Source organism: Bos taurus, chromosome 22 (genome assembly GCF_002263795.3).
Source record: "Bos taurus isolate L1 Dominette 01449 registration number 42190680 breed Hereford chromosome 22, ARS-UCD2.0, whole genome shotgun sequence".
Lineage (NCBI taxonomy): Eukaryota > Metazoa > Chordata > Mammalia > Artiodactyla > Bovidae > Bos > Bos taurus.
The window spans coordinates 34,815,716-34,833,690 of NC_037349.1; the positions used below are offsets into that span (position 1 = coordinate 34,815,716).

The 17,975-nt window shown below is 40.7% G+C and overlaps 1 non-coding gene across 1 annotated transcript; it reads left to right on the forward strand.

Moving 5' to 3' along the window:
• Positions 1–9,992: 9,992 nt before the first annotated feature.
• Positions 9,993–10,065, forward strand: TRNAC-GCA (transfer RNA cysteine (anticodon GCA)). Its single transcript has one exon. It is a non-coding gene; the product is annotated as a tRNA-Cys (tRNA).
• The last annotated feature ends 7,910 nt before the right edge of the window (positions 10,066–17,975 follow it).

Sequence of the window (17,975 nt, forward strand, 5' to 3'; positions counted from 1 at the left end):
GCTCTGTCTCTTCTACCAACTCTTCCCCACAATCTGCTCTACATGCCACAGTACCTGGCACATGAGGTGCTGTTCACATCTGTCAACTTCCTGTCTTCCATAAGGCCCATTCAGAGCACTGATAGTGAAATCTTATCATTTTAAGTGCCATGTACTAATCTGAGCACTTGATGAGGTAGGTGTTACTAGTTTTAGAAATGAAAGAATTAAATGAAGCGATCTGCTTAGGTCACAGGGGCAGTGCGTGATGAAGCCAGGACTTGAACTCTGGCCTTTCTGACTCCAGTGCTTTTATGATTAGCCACCATGCTCTGCAACAGGATTTCTCAGCCTTAGCAGTGTTGACAACATTGACTAGTGAGGGCTAGATAATTCTTCATTGTGGGGCTGTCCTATGCACTGTAGGATGTTCAGCAGTATCCTTGTCCTCTTGGTTGTTAGAAGTCAGTAGTATTACCCACCTACCACCTGCCCCATTGTGACAGCCATGAATATCTCCAGACTTTGCCCACTGTCCCCTGTGGGTTCCCTCCTCCCCTGTTCATACCCATTTAAAGTTAGTCATATGGGTGAAGAGATGCTTTTCAAAATACTGACAACTTACTTCCAGCAAGTGAGAAGCAAGTTGACACCTCTTCACTGCTGCTGCTGCTGCTGCTGCTAAGTCACTTCAGTCGTGTCCGACTCTGTGCGACCCCATAGACGGAAGCCCACCAGGCTCCCTCGTCCCTGGGATTCTCCAGGCAAAAACACTGGAGTGGGTTGCCATTTCCTTCTCCAGTGCATGAAAGTGAAGAGTGAAAGTGAAGTCGCTCAGTCATGTCAGACTCTTTGCGACCCCATGGACTGCAGCCTACCAGGCTCCTCCATCCATGGGGTTTTCCAGGCAAGAGTACTGGAGTGGGGTGCCATTGCCTTCTCCAACCTCTTCACTAGGGGAACCAAAAAACCGTTCTTTTAATCTCCTGTGTAATCCGCCAGGCCAGCTTCTCATCTGGGAAATGTTCAGCGGCTGCTTCCTTTTATGTTCAACAGAGATAGAACCTCGGGTCGCTGACAGCCCAGATGCTTTGCAGCGCCCTGTGACTACCGCCCTGTGACTCCCGGTGACACCCACAGGCCCTGTTCCACAAGGCCAGGCAACTAGATTTTCCTTGAGACCACCTGGTTTAGGCACAGTCTCCATAAGCAGCACCTCCATGGGAGCGATAGGTGGGGAGGAGTCGAAGAGATGTGGAAAGAAGGAATAAAGAGCTAGTATCTGGCATACCTTGGATGAGAGAAAAATGTTCTGAGTTTTTGAAAGGGTGCAGGCCAAGCCAATGGCTCTGAAACCAGGAAAGAACAAACTGCCTGGGAATGAGATTTCAGGCTTTATAAGAAATCACAAGATGAATAAGGCAAATAAGATGATCTTTTTAAAATCCACAAGATCTTCCTAAGACAGCTCTGTCCCTACTGAAGATTCAGCCCTGTCACCCACCCGTCTCTCCTGGCTTCCCCTTCATTTGGTTGTCTCCTAAGTATGGTGACTACAGACACCACCTAAGAAAAGCATTTATTTTACAGAAGTTATAGCTAAGACAACAGGTCTCTACTAGTGCTATGAGGAATGCCATGGACGAAAAATGGGTCCTATGAGCTGGAAGAATGCTGACTCTTCTTTCTCCTTTCTGGGGTTTTCAATGCACACTAGTATAGAGAGGCTGTTAGAATGTCTGCAGCAAAGAAATGTGAATCACAAGCAAAGAAATTTTCTCTGGCTAACTTGAGCAAAAGGCGATCATACCTACCCAGCAAGCCCTTGGTAAAGAAGAGAGATAGGAGAGACGGCAGGTATGAAAGCATTTTTAAATGTTGAGGGTAGAAGTACAAATATGTGTAAAACTCAACAAGGCTGCAGGAAAACTGCATTATAGAATCACTGGGTACAGAACAAACTTCCCAGGCTCAAAATTAACACGCACACACACACAAAGCTATCTCTCCAAGAGCATATAAAGTTTTATTCTTTCAAAAATAATCTCTTTGAAGAGTTTTATTTTAGGTTCAGAATTTCTGATGTTCTCCACATCTCTATTTTTAGGCGTTCCAACTCCTGACTCTGATTAAGGATATTACACTCAGCTGTTAAAGAGTAAAAGCCAGAGCATGAACAGTTATAGTTTATGAATAATGATATTCGTTAGGCTAAAGCAGTAACAGGCAGGACCTGACCTGGAGCTGTTTCCTCCTCTTTCCCCTACTCCCCACCTTAGCTCTGTATTAAAATTTGCAGGAGAGGCACTGTGTGGGGGGCGGGGGAGGCAGGGGTATGGGGTATGTGTGTGTTGTCAGGAAGACTACCTGCTTCACCCTGATCACAGGGCCAGTCTGGTAGGTGGCAAAGCTGCCTGCCCTTGTGTAACAGAAGCTCTTCACTGTTACCCATGCATCTTCTCAATACACTGGCAATAGCCCAGCAACAATAAGAACTGGAGTTGCTTACTACCAAGCCTCAATAGAAGTGCTTTTTCTACAACCATTATTAACATTTGAAAGACATCACTGCAGACATCTTCCTAGGTGCTTATAACTGATAATAGAATGGCTGGATAGATGGACACTGCATCAGTCACCTATGGCTGCATAATAGATGACCTCACAATAGCAGTAGTTATTGAAAAATTAGCCTTTATTTCTCATTCAGGCTTCTGTGAGTTGTCTGGACAGATTCTTCAACGGCCTGTGGGTCTGTCTGTTGACATTGCATCTTATGTGTCACTTTGGTCCCCAGACCAGAGGGACACTGGCTTCAAGGGTATGTTTGTCTCATGGTGATGGGAGATGTACAAAAGAACCAAGCCAAACTGTGAAGTCACATTTCAAGCCTTTGCTTGTAAGTTGTCTACTTGCATTCAGTGGGCGAAGCAAGTCTATGCCTAGATCCAAAATCAAAGATCAGACAAGTATGCTTAACTTACATATGGATGGGTGGAGAGGCAGTCTAATCATCTGACAGAATTAAACAGAAATGTAATGTTCAACTCTATTTTTAAAAGAAAGCATTATTTAAATACTACTTGAGTTTAACAGAAGAGAAAGAAACTAAAGGAATTGTTTGTGTCAGCTAAATGTTTTTCTATCATAAAATATGTTGGATTTTTTTCTTAATCTCTTAAAATTTTAATAAACAAGATTAAAAAAAAATATTGCTTTTTCAAGAACACTGATGCTGCTAGATGGAACATTCATATTCCCTCTAAAATTCATGTGCTGAAACCTAATCCCCAGTGTGATGGTGTTAGGAGGTGAGGCCTTTAGGAGATGATTAGGTCACGGGGGTGGGACCTTCACGAATGAATTTGTGTCTTCATAAAAGAGATCCCAGAGAAACCTGTCACCCTTCTTCCACGTGAGAACATCAGGAAGGAGGCCATTGGTGAACCAGAAAGCAGGTCCTCACCAGTCACCAAATTCTCCCGTGCATTGACCTTGGACTTCCCCATCTCCAGAACTATGAGAAATCAATTTCTGTTGTTTGGAAGCCACCCCACCTATGCTGTTCTGTTACAGTAGCCTAAACAGACTTAACTTGGATGAGGAAAATATACGTTTTTTTTTTTTAATTTTCAGTGACCTCTAACTGAAATAAAAAATGCCCTTCAATTATGAATATAGGTAACAAACCACACAGTAGAATTGGCAGTACCTGTGACTTTTTAACCTGCGGAAAGTGTTGATTTTGTTTTCTGTAACATGCAGTTATAGATACCTTGAAATATTATTTTCCCTTATTCATTGAGCAGAATTTTTACTTTTAATTAGTCAAATTGATCTATCTTTTTGTTCATAAGTGGTGCTTTTTATTTCTTATTTAAGAAATCATTCCCCACCTCCAGAGTCATAGAGATAAACTTCTATATTCCTTCTTAAATGTCTTAAAGTTCTGCATTTCACATTTAAGCCCTTGATACATCTGAAATTGACTCTGATTAAAGTTGTAAAGTAGGGATTCAATATCTTTTTTTCTCCTCATATGGATAACCAAGTGTCCTAATGTCAATTATTGAATTGTCTTATTTTCCCACACTGGTTCCACATGGACCTTTTGTTTCTGTGTTCTGTGAGCCAGTCCCTGGGCCCATACTACTTTCTCTTATTTAACTTAATATATGTTATAGCAAATCTTATCAACTTTTTAAAGGCATGTCTTGCCAGTTCTTCCTTTTCTATGTGAATTTCTAAACAACTTGTCAAGTTACACACACACAGACACAAGTGCAAATATATAAAATTTGACTATGCCAAAGCTTTTGACTGTGTGGATCACAACAAACTGTGGAAAACTCTGAAAGAGATGGGAATACCAGACCACTTGACTTGCCTCTTGAGAAATCTGTATGCAGGTCAGGAAGCAACAGTTAGAACTCGACATGGAACAACAGATGGGTTCCAGATCGGGAAAGGAATATGTCAAGGCTGTATATTGTCACCATGCTTATTTAACTTATATGCAGAGTACGTCATGAGGAACACTGGACTGGATGAAGCACAAGCTGAAATCAAGATTGCTTGGAGAAATATCAATAATCTCAGATATGCTGATGACACCACCCTTATTGCAGAAAGCAAAGAAGAACTAAAGAGCCTCTTGATGAAAGTGAAAGAGGAGAGTGAAAAAGTTGGCTTAAAACTCAACATTCAGAAAACGAAGATCATGGCATCTGGTCCTATCACTTTGTGGCAAATAGATGGGGAAACAATGGAAACAGTGGCAGACTTTATTTTTCTGGGCTCCAAAATCACTGCAAATGGTGACTGCAGCCATGAAATTAAAAGATGCTTGCTCCTTGGAAGAAAATTTATGACCAACCTAGACAGCATATTAAAAAGCAGAGACATTACTTTGCCAACAAAGGTCTGTCTAGTCAAAGCTATTGGTTTTTCCAGTAGTCATGCATGGATGTGAGAGTTGGACTATAAGGAAAGCTGAGCACCAAAGAATTGATGCTTATGAACTGTGGTGTTGGAGAAGACTTGAGAGTCTCTTGGATAGCAAGGAGATCCAACCAGTCCATCCTAAAGGGAGTCAGTCCTGAATATTCATTGGAAGGACTGATGCTGAAGCTGAAACTCCAGTACTTTGGCCTCCTGATGTGACGAACTGACTCATTGGAAAAGACCCTGATGCTGGGAAAGATTGAAAGCGGGAGGAGAAAGGGACAACAGAGGATGAGATGGTTGGATGGCATCACTGACTTGATGGACATGAGTTTGAGTAAGTTCCAGGAATTGGTGATGGACAAGGAGGTCTGGCATGCTGCAGTCCATGGAGTCGCAGAGTCAGACACGACTGAGTAACTGAACTGAACTAAACTGAGACATAAATCAAGTATCAACACTGTCTCTGTGATACCAGTTGCTTGAAATGTGTTGATACTTTCTTTATGCCCCAGTACAGGATCAAATTTTATATATGTTGCATGTATGCAAAAAATTTAAAAGTTTGTTAATGTGTTGGAAATAGTGTTCTGTATATATCCACTATGTTTTTCTTACTAATTGTGTTGTTTCAATCTTCTGTCTTCTCATTTTTATTTCCTTTATTATTTTTTGGTTCCTATTGATAAAGAAGTTTTTGCAATCATAGGACTTGGTAATTTTTTTGTGTGTGGTCCTAAAACTCTTGCTTTAGGAATTTTGAAGTTATACTACCAGAAACATAAGTTTGGAGTTGTTCTGTCTTTCTGATGATGGCAACTTTTATGAAAATCTAGTGACCCTCTTTATCTGTAGAAGCATTTGTTTCTAGAAATAGAGGTACACATTTTCTTCAGATTAATACTTACCTATTCTGTTCATCTTTTTATTTTTTTAATCATTCTTTATTGCTACATTTTTTTAAAATGACATCCAATAACCTTTTATTTCTTACTGAATTTTTTTTTTTACTTATAGTGATTAATACTATAATACTGAATTTAAGTCTATAATCTTATTTTAAACTTTCTGTTGACTGCATTCTGTTTCAGACTGGGCAAGGCTTCCCTAATTCCATTTCTTCCTCCTGACTAGTTGGGTAATTATATATGTAGTCTTGTTTCTCATTATATGCATGATGACTTTGTTTCTTTTTTTTGTTTTGTTTTTTGTTTTTTTAAATTTTATTTTATTTTTAAACTTTACATAATTGTATTAGTTTTGCCAAACATCGAAATGAATCCGCCACAGGTATACCCGTGTTCCCCATCCTGAACCCTCCTCCCTCCTCCCTCCCCATACCCTCCCTCTGGGTCATCCCAGTGCACCAGCCCCAAGCATCCAGTATCGTGCATCGAACCTGGACTGGCGACTCGTTTCATACATGATATTATACATGTTTCAATGCCATTCTCCCAAATCTCCCCACCCTCTCCCTCTCCCACAGAGTCCATAAGACTGTTCTATACATCAGTGTCTCTTTTGCTGTCTCGTACACAGGGTTATTGTTACCATCTTTCTAAATTCCCTATGTATGCGTTAGCATACTGTATTGGTGTTTTTCTTTCTGGCTTACTTCACTCTGTATAATAGGCTCCAGTTTCATCCACCTCATTAGAACTGATTCAAATGAATTCTTTTTAATGGCTGAGTAATACTCCATTGTGTATATGTACCACAGCTTTCTTATCCATTCATCTGCTGATGGGCATCTAGGTTGCTTCCATGTCCTGGCTATTATAAACAGTGCTGCGATGAACATTGGGGTACACGTGTCTCTTTCCCTTCTGGTTTCCTCAGTGTGTATGCCCAGCAGTGGGATTGCTGGATCATAAGGCAGTTCTATTTCCAGTTTTTTAAGGAATCTCCACACTGTTCTCCATAGTGGCTGTACTAGTTTGCATTCCCACCAACAGTGTAAGTGAGTTCCCTTTTCTCCACACCCTCTCCAGCATTTATTGCTTGTAGACTTTTGGATCGCAATGACTTTGTTTCTTAATGTTTGTATTGGTTTTAATCGTGAATGTCATTTCTTGATACTCTTTAAGATCCAGGTTTCTGATTGCATTTCTGCACTAAGGACTTGAGACTTTTCCTTCTCCCAACCACCTTAGAACTGCCTAAAATTACATGTCTGCCCTGAGGTTGTTTGTTGATAGCATGGATTCCAGCCCCAAACCTGCAAACACCTTCTCTTTTCTTTCCTGGCCTCATGCAGAGCCCCGTAAATCCAGCTTCTGCTCAAGCCTTTGCTCCTCCTCTCTCCTACGTGCTGTGCTCAGTTGCTCAGTCCTGTCTGACTCTGTGCGACCCTATGGTCAGTAGCCCACCAAACTTCTCTGTCTGTGGGATTCTCCAGGCAAGAATACTGGAGTGGGTCGCCATGCCCTTCTCCAGGGGATCTTCCTGACCCAGGGATTGAACCGCATCTCCTGGGTCTCCTGCACGGCAGGCAGATTCTTTGCTGCCAAGCCACTGGGGAAGCCCCCTCTTATCTCCTCCTGGTGACTAATTCAGACCCAGGATGTCAGCCGTGAGAAAGATTACTTAACCTAAGACAAGTGCCAAACTCCAGAGCTACCTTTCCCTGATGATTCTTGTTTTCTGGTCACTTATGGCCTCCACGCAGTTCCCTTGCTCTCCTGCACAGAAAGCAATTCATTTCTTAAAATGTCTTTGGTATTTTCTTAAGCATTAAAATCATTGTACTTTACTAAGATAAGTTTCTGCAAATGTCTAGTCTGCCAATAGGTTAGAAACAGAAATACCTTTCTACTCTTCTCTTTCTCAGTCTCTTATTTATTTCCTTGTAACACACAGTATATCATTTACATGTTTAATTTGTCTTCCTCACTAGAGTATATTTTCCATGAAGATAATTAACTCGGTTCTTTTCTCTCTGCTTGTATCTTCAGCACCTCACTAGCATCACATCTCAGTACCTTTCTATTAAATTTGTATATAAATGAACAAGTGAATGAATAAATGAATGAATGAAAATTCAGCAAGCTGGGTCACAAATACATAGTAATAAAGAGAAGGCAGGTTCTTGGAGAAGGTGTTTGTTTGCTCCACACCTTATCTTTTGAGGGGAAGGAGTAGAAGACTCCAGACAACTAATGTATATGGTAGAAACTGGCAGAAACAAAGTCCAGATAATGCGTAGACTTGCCAAATGGAAGGAACCTGTGGTCCTGCTCTCAGGGTGTCAGACCATCTCACATTTCACAGTGGAGTAAGGAAAAAAGTTTTATGGGCCAAGGTTGTCTGAAAATACACACTGCCTTTGTGCAGACTACATGTTATGAGTTTGAGAACTATGTTGTAAAGCCTTTCAGCCTGTTTTGTGCCATGGGCGTTTTCTGAAGGCTTGGTATACTAATGTAGGTTGGTGAAGGGCTAGATGCCCCAAGGAAATCATGTGCAATGTGAGAACAAAGTACTCGCAATGCTGTTTACCCTCTGACCACCCTGTTCCCAGTTTCTGCTCCAACAGGTTTTATTTATCTTAAGATTAAAGCAAATCACCAGTGGTCATGTAGTTATTGCTTTCCGGTGAAATGCAAACACATAAGCCAGAGGCATCAGGGGATTCTGTCACCTTTGAAAAATGATTCGTTTTTTGTGGGCTTGTTTTTCCCTCATGGGAAACCTGGTAACATTTCAGAGCCTGAAATCCTTCCTTAAACTAAAATAACCTGTTGAAGATAAATTTAAATCTAAGGTAAAAGAGGAGAATTTTTTTTTTCTTGAATTTAGAAAGATGTCTGGTCATGCTATTGCAATTTTTTTAAAAAAAGAAATCATAATTGGATTTCACTGAGTCACAATTTACCCTGAAATTGCATTAATTAAAGACATTTAAGACTGGTAAATAAACTTACTAACACATCTGTTCTAGACTCTGTGCCATCATTAATCAATCATAGGGCTCCTTCACTGGGCCTCAAAATCCTTCTCAACACAGAGCAACAAGAGAAACCTAACTGCCATTTCTTGTTCTCAGTGAATAAAGAGGACACACCCTTTGGCCATTTTACCAGCCATGCTAAACTTATCCCTTCAGTGTAGGTTCTAGATTTTATAGGTGAAGCAAGTTCAGGGCTCATCTCAGAAGTTTGGTAATACTTGCTTTCTGTGTTTCCTTTTAACAGATAATCTATTTTTCACTTATTCTGCCTCTGTCATACCATAACTGATTTCCTGCTCTCTTTATAAGAGTTCAAACACAAAAATAATATCCTTTACAAGAATAAGGAAATTCCTAGCAGCAGAGAAGCAGGCAGTCAGATAAACGAAATTGCCTTATTTTCCATACAGTGAACTTAGTGGCTGTAGTCCCTGCTGAACAAACATACCAGAAGGTGAGAAGCTCTGTAAACAGATACTGTGAAAGTTGTGATAACAACCAGCAACTGATTTTTCCTCAGTGAAGAGATTTTCCATCAGATTGCACTTGACCTTGAGCACTGTGTTACTAGCCATGAATAATTTATGGTACTTATTACAGTAAGGTCCCTTTTAACTGACATTATCAGGGAATTAGATGCCTTAAATGAGTGAATTGGCTAGATACTAAGACTTGCTCCCTTTACAGGATAAAGAAAATCTTTATTATAACCGTTTCGGTACTTATTTTTCTCAGATGTATGGCAGTATTTTGTGAGTTATTGACAGTCAAGGAAACGTAGACATTCATTCAATAAATAGTTATGGGAGCCTTGTATATGCCAAACACTGTGCTGGTTACACTCTTTTCCAGTGAAAGGGCATCTGTTCTTATAAAGCCTCTGTTCTGCTGAAGAAGTGAGAAAAACAAGGAATCATACTGAAGTTCAGGATGAGAGAAATAAAGACTGTTGTGAACTTCGTTGAATTGGCTGACAAATATAGTTAAATTCAGAGTTGGCTGGGTTCTCCAGAACAGTTTGCCTCGCCACTCTGAGAGCTATGTCTTGAGTTCTTGCAGTTGATCTTATAATATTTTTACTTTGTCCCTGAAATTTAGCTACAGTTTCTTACTGTTTGCTTCCTTGGTGGCTCAGACGGTAAAGCGTCTGCCTGCAGAGCAGGAGACCCAGGTTCGATCCCTGGGTTGAGAAAATCACCTGGAGAAGGAAATGGCAACCCACTCCAGTACTCTTGCCTGGGAAATTTCATGGATCGAGGAGCCTGGTAGGCTACAGTCCGTGGGGTCCCAAAGAGTCAGACACAACTGAGCGACTTCACTTTAAACTTTCACGTTTTAATGGGCTTCCCTGGTGGCTCAGAGGTTAAAGCGTCTGCCTGCAATGCAGGAGACCTAAGTTCGATCCCTGGGTCAGGAAGATCCCCTGGAGAAGGAAATGGCAACCCACTCCAGTATTCTTGCCTAGAGAATCCCATGGTCGGAGGAGCGTGGTGGGCTACAGTCCACAGGGTCACAAAGAATTGGACACGACTGAGCGACTTACTTCACTTTCACTTTCTTTCTTTCTTACTGTTTGCTAAGTGTGTGGCACTGCCCCTGTCATCTTTCTGTTCCTCAGTAATGTTCATGAAATGCTTAAATGAGGGATAGCATGTACATGGTATATTAGTTATCAACCACCCTTATGACAGAAAGTGAAGAGGAACTAAAAAGCCTCTTGATGAAAGTGAAAGAGGAGAGTGAAAAAGTTGGCTTAAAGCTCAACATTCAGAAAACGAAGATCATGGCATCTGGTCCCATCACTTCATGGCAAATAGATGGGGAAACAGTGGAAACAGTGGCAGACTTTATTTTGGGAGGCTCCAAAATCACTGCAGATGGTGACTGCAGCCATGAAATTAAAAGATGCTTACTCCTTGGAAGGAAAGTTATGACCAACCTAGACAGCATATTGAAAAGCAGAGACGTTACTTTGCCAACAAAGGTCCGTCTAGTCAAGGCTATGGTTTTTGCAGTGATCATGTATGGATGTGAGAGTTGGACTGTGAAGAAAGCTGAGCACCAAAGAATTGATGGTTTTGAACTGTGGTGTTGGAGAAGACTCTTGAGAGTCCCTTGGACTGCAAGGAGATCCAACCAGTCCATTCTGAAAGAGATCAGCCCTGGGATTTCTTTGGAAGGAATGATGCTAAAGCTGAAACTCCAGTACTTTGGCCACCTCATGCAAAGAGCTGACTCATTGGAAAAGACTCTGATGCTGGAGGGATTGAGGGCAGGAGGAGAAGGGGACAACAGAGGATGAGATGGCTGGATGGCATCACTGACTCGATGGGCATGAGTCTGAGTGAACTCCGGGAGTTGGTGATGGACAGGGAGGCCTGGCATGCTGCGATTCATGGGGTCGCAAAGAGTTGGACACGACTGAGTGACTGAACTGAACTGAACTGATTGCTATGTAAAAAACTACCCTGAAACTTACCAGCTTGGAAGAACACACATTTATTATCAAACAGTTTCTGTGGGTTAGGAATCCAGCATGTTCAGCTGGATCCTCTACTTCAGAGTGTTTGACGTGGCTGCCAATCAAGGTGTCTTTGCCACAGCTGGAGTCTTGTCTGAAGGCAAGCCTCCAGTCCTCAAGGACTGTTGGACTGAGACCTTCACTTCTCTGCTGGCTGTTGTCTGGAGCTCCCCCTCAGTTCCATGTTACATGAGCCATTCCACCAAGGCAGCTAGCTTGCCTCATCAAGGCCAGCAAGAGAGCCTCTTCCAGCAAGATTGAGGTCACAGTCTTCTATAACCTAAACAGAGATGTGACATTCCATCACTTTTGCTGTATTCTATTGGTTCCAAGCAAGTCACTAGGTCCCACCCACTCTCAAAGAGAAGAATACCAGGAGAGGGATCAATGGGGATTCCCACAGAGGCTGCCTACCCTCACATACCAACATATCATTGTATTTCTCCCCGAGGCCATAGCAGACATCATTAATCAGTCATGGCTTGCTCTCTCACTGAGCCCAGAAAAACTTTCAAAATCCTGTCTAGTAGAGGACTCCAAGAGGCCTATTACCAATCAGGTGGTGAGATAAGGGCAACTTGCCTTCTCTTATTTAAATAGTAACCATTCCAAGTCATTGCAGTGGAGAAAATATTAGGTTGAGAATCTAGACAGAAACAGAGATTGTAGTTAGAACTACAATATGGCATGGTAAAGCCATTGTTTGTAAAGTCAATGAGAAGGAAGCAAAGCTAGTAGCAGAAATCAACTGATAAAATATTAGAGGCAGATATTTCACAGTAAGGACCAAGAGTAAAGAAATGTACATCACAGCATGAAAGAGCCCGTGTGAGATCAGATCATATCATAGTTGGACACATAGAGGAAAATCCAGTCCTAACCAGAATGCAGGTTATTCTGTTGGCTACACTGAGCAAGATTTGTCATCATTTTAATCAATGAAAAATACCAGAGATGGACATCAGAGGGCATGACCTATGCTTAGTTTCTATCTTATGCCTGTTTCAGGTTTGAGGGTATCCTGCTAATGTCTGTGGCAGAATTTTTCAACATTTCTTCAGCTGCCTTCTCTTTGCATAAACTTTAAACTCATTACCTTAGAGAAGAAAATGATAACTCACTCCACTATTCTTGCCTGGAAAATCCCATGGGCAGAGGAGCCTGATGGGCTACAGTCCATGGGGTCTCAAAGAGTCAAACAGGACAGACTGTGCCTGCGAACACATGCACACACACATACATACAATTGTATTAAAAAGTTACTTCTCCAGAATAATTTTGCTTACGAAAGTCAAGTAAAGTCCTATCATTATAGACCAGTGTGCTTCAGATGAAAATGTCTCCAGTTTTGGTTCAGTTTTATTCTGGTTTCTGAGAACTACATGAAGAGCAGACATTTCACAGCAATCCTCTTGAACCACTAAGTCCTGTTTCAAACTCTTTTCTAGGGCCTGCACAAAAGTAGTCATGACATTCATCCACCCTCCTCCAGTGAGCTGGAGAGAAAAAGGCACATTCCATCCCTATACCCTGAGCAGTACCATGACTTCAGGGCCAGACATGGACTCCAGAGAGCTTTCTACTTATACTAAAAACACACCAACTCTTAGTTCTAAAAAATCAGGTAGGGAAATATTTGTTTGTGTTTTTAGCCATTGTCATAAGTAAAACCCTAAACAAGTATATCTCTAGGTCTGTTTGGTCATTTCCAGGATGTAGTTTTGAGACCTTTAATTATATGAATTTCCCTCATTATGTAAACATAGTAGTAATTTAGGGGGAGAAAAGGAAAATAAAAGGAGAATCAAAAAAATACTCATTACCTATGTACAAGGGAACTTCTCTACTCCCCCTTCTTTGAGACTCACTCACTTATCTCTGCATGATTTTATTCCTACTACACAATGAGGACCTTCTTACTTGTAATGAATTCTTTTACGTGTTCACACTGGCTTTGAACTCCTGAAGGCTTTATTTTTGTCCATGAAGTTTCTGAAAAAAAAAATCTGGTAATCGTTAAACTAGGGCTTTGCAGCTCCCCAGGAGAATAAGATGTTTTAATGATTTATTTTAAAATTATTTCATACTTTCAGAAAATCTTCTATAACAGTACAGTGAGTTCCTGCATATTCTTCACTCAGGTTCCTCAAAGTTTTACCACTCCTTCAATATATGTACTTATATTTTTTCAGAGCCATAAAAAGTCACACTGCTGAGTTAATACACATTACCCCTTAATACTCCAAAGTCTCTTCACTAATAATAAGAGCCTATCCCCATACCATCATAGTACAGCCATGAAATGGTGATGCCTTCTAATCTACAGACTTCTTTTACATTTCACCCATTTTCCCAGTAATGGGTTTACAGGTCTGTATCCAATTGTGGTCACATACTGCATTTGTCTGGACATCTTTGAAGAGTATAGGCCAATTATCTTGTAGAACATCCCTCCATTTGAGTTTCTCTAAACATGTCCCCAGGATGCAATTCAAGATACACTTTTCAGGTAGAACTATCAGAAATGATGCTATGTTTTTCTCAGTGCATCCTCACTGTAGGGACCCACTGTTTGTCCATGAACAGTTTGCAACTTTCTGTGCTCTATAAGTATGTCGTATTTAGTGATACTTTATCTTTCATCTTCATGTTTAATAACTGCCCTATTCCTCACTAGTTCTAGCCTACGTTGATGATTTTTGCCTGAATCTGCTATTTCTCTGATACTTGACATGAAGATTTTTAAGGGCAACTTTGCATGAACGGTTTTAAAGGAATAATTTCCAGATTATCAGCCCCTCTCTAGAGTCTTCTAAAACTGCTCTGAGAACACGCATGTGGCATGCATGTTCTCCTGCCAGAGCCTCACAATGTGGGCTCCTGGAGTGGCCTGCTTCAGGACACCGCAACCCAAGGAGGTTGCATCTGGATTTGTACCACTGGCCCCAGCTGGTTCCCTCCCACTTCCCTTCTCGTGGCTGCCTTTTTCCCCTTTTATCAAAGGGAGGCCCACCTCTTGGCCATTTGAATCATACTGTGGTGCATTCCCCCAGGGTAAAAAATCCGGGACTTCAGACAAAGGAGTGATTCAAACTTTAGCTGTTAGTGTTGAGAAAATGAATGATTCTAGTGATTGGGTTACAAATCCTTCTCAGTTCTTTGCTTTCAACAAAATTGAAGAAGGATTTGATGGAGTTGTCAGTTGATCATTAAAAATAATTTTTGATGATAGATCACCATATAATTTTTGACGAATGACTTGGAAGAGTTTAAAGACTTGAGTGATGTTGCTGTAACAAAACTCTTTCCACGTCCATCTACTTATGTGAACAAAGGTTTTCAGTCCTTACAATTGTGATTAAAAGTTGGGGGTGGTGGGTGGCACAGGCAGAAGGAGTGAAATTGATGCTGAATTCTGTCTCACTTGGACAATAAGGCGTATTCTGGAGTTAATAGGAAAGAAAAACCCAAACTCATTTAAGATACACACTTCCATTAAAATTTTATTTCTTGTGTTTTGTAATTATCTACCAAAATTTATAAGGCATATATCTGTTGTTTTGACCAATTAAATGCAAATAAAAATAATTATGATAATAACATAGATGAAGGATAAATAATTTTTCAGAAGCATTTTAGGAGTCATGAGCAGTAACATTTGAAAAATATTGCTCAGAAAGATGCTTTCCCTCTGGATATATTACAGAATTTCTCTGGGACTTGATCTCCTGTGTTCTAAGGCCAACCTTTCTCTCCTCTTCCAAGGTTTGTCTCTACCTTACTTTATGAGTTCTACTCACCTATTACACCCCACTGTTACCCCCAGACCAGTGGGGTTTCACCCCTAAGTCAAAGACCAGCCTTACTCCTGAGCAGGAGAGGAGTCCATATCATCCTCTTAGATTCTTACATTAAGGATCATCCTTTGAGTATTGTATTTACTGTACTTATGCTTCTAGTGGAGAAGGAAATGGCATTTCACTCCAGTATTCTTGTCTGGAGAACTCCATGGACAGAGGAGCCTGGTGGGCTGCTGTCCATGGGGTCACACAGAGTCAGACACGACTGAAGCAACTTAGCATGCGTGCGTGCATTGGAGAAGGAAATGGCAACCCACTCCAGTATTCTTGCCTGAAGAATCCCAGGGACGGAGGAGCCTGGTGAGCTACTGTCTATGGGGTCACACAGAGTTGGACACGACTGAAGCGACTTAGCAGCAGCAGCAGCAGCAGCATATTTCTAAGACACATGCTTCTTCTCTGAGTATAGTCAATAGGTCGTATAGAACAAAGAAAAACATGTCCTGTGGCAAGTCCCATTTGCAAGATTCTCTTTGAATAAGAGCTATCTTGCTCAGAATATGTATACAGGCTCACTAGACTCTGGATAAAGCACAGCAGAGTCAGGGAAAGAAGAAAGTCTATAGCCATTCCTAAATTGCAAGATTCTTATTAACATTCCTTGTTACAATTCTTATTAAGATCCCTGACTTTGACAACAGGATCATCTGATTTGCGGGTATGGACTAGGCACAGCCCCACCAGATAACTTTGTTGTATTTTGTCATTGCACCAGACCTTGAGGATTGTTGCCTGAGAACCTGGTCCTTAATCCTAATTTTGGCTTTCCAAATCCATTCTTTTGTTTCTATGCAGGTGTTCCATACTCCAAAGAGTTAAAATGGATCAATAAATCAGTGGAGGGTAAGTGAACTGTTAAATCACAAATTTTTATTGTTATAGTAGTGCTCCAGCCTATATAAATTTGATTGTTTATAGCAAATGATTCCCGTATACTACACTTAAAATATTCCTTCTGATTGGAAGTATAATCAAGCACATAGATGATATCAATAATTCTTTAAGTATAGTTGAATATTTAAGCTTCAAAAGACATGTAAACAGGGAAAATAAATGTATAGAAAAAGAAATTTAATTGGTAAGCATTTTAATTGATGTTTTCTAATGAAATATAAAAGTATTATGTATTTAACAATGTAATAATTTTGGTGAAATTCTTTGGTGAGGGTGTGGTAAAATAGATATGAATGGGGTTAAGACTGTGGACTTTTATCATTCCCACACAATTAATATGGCTGTGCCGATCCACAGTATACTCCTTTAGCCAATAATGCTGCTTTTATAAAGCTCCTTAAGGAAAATGCACAGTTAGCAAATTTGTTCATTGTAGAATTATGCATTAGTTGTAGATTGATAGAAGTAAATAAAAACAACTAATGCAAGGGATTAGGGTAAATTAACTGTAATAATATACAGTTCTTTAAAATTTTGTCAAAACACATTTGTTTTGTTTTTTATTGAGGCATAGTTGGTGTACAGAACACATAGAATGCTAAATAGATCCCGTGTGTGTGTGTGTCTGTGTGAGAGACAGAAAGAGAAAGGAGAGAGGGGGGAAAAGGAATTTAAAACACAAATACACAAGAGAAAAATAGGCAACCATGATGGTGAGATTAAGGGTAATTTTTATTTTCCTGTTTACATTTTGTTTAGCTTTTAAATTCTTTTGCAGTGCATGCATCAGTTTTATGGTCCAAAACAGCGTTGCTTTAAAAACTACATTGAATGAGTATTCCAACTTCTGAACTGCTGGTTTTGAGGAAAAACAGATTTTGCAGTCCACTGGCAGCATGTTTGTGGTGTCCTTTCTTTTCTCCTGTTCCCCCAGCCTATAGACAGCAGCTTGACTGAGAGACCTACAGGCTGATGTGTATCTCTCTCTTTCACTCACACACGCAGGCGTGTACGCACACACACACATACACACACATGATCAAAGGATATTCTAGTGTGTCCCTTGAGAGGGTACTTTCTTTCCTTTATCCTGAATAATTTAAATGGAGCTGAAGAAAGCTATTCTTTTCCATGCTGCTAAGTCACTTCAGTCGTCTCAGACTCTGTGTGACCCCATAGACAGCAGCCCACCAGGCTCCCCCGTCCCTGGGATTCTCCAGGCAAGAACACTGGAGTGGGTTGCCATTTCCTTCTCCAATGCATGAAAGTGACAAGTGAAAGTGAAGTCGCTCAGTCGTGTCCAACCCTCAGCGACCCCATGGATTGCAGCCCACCAGGCTCCTCTGTCCATGGGATTTTCCAGGCAGGAGTACTGGAGTGGGGATTCTTTTCCATGAGTTGATATTAAAAGGTTGAGCAAACCATGCAATGAGTTACTTTCATCTATCGATATTATCATGACTAAATATCCTCTCTTACATTATTCATTCGTTCAACAAATAATTTTGAGTGCCTATTAGACTCTCAGGTAGTCACTTTTATGGAGATTAAAATGTATTCATTTATTCATCTGTTTAGTCAGTCAGTAAACAGTATTTCCTACAGTCCTTACCAGTGTGTGGTAGCTGCTATTGCTAGACACTGCAAATACTGTAGTGAACTAGATAGATATGAGCCTACCCTCAAGGACCTCATGGTCTGGTAGGAGAGAGAAAAAATTCAACCAATAAATAAAAATAAGTTCAGTTTGCAGAATTGCCTTGTAAAAATGCCCAGTGTTGCAGTAAGATCGGCATTGGTCCTCCCCAGTGAGGTGGTCCTGGAAGGC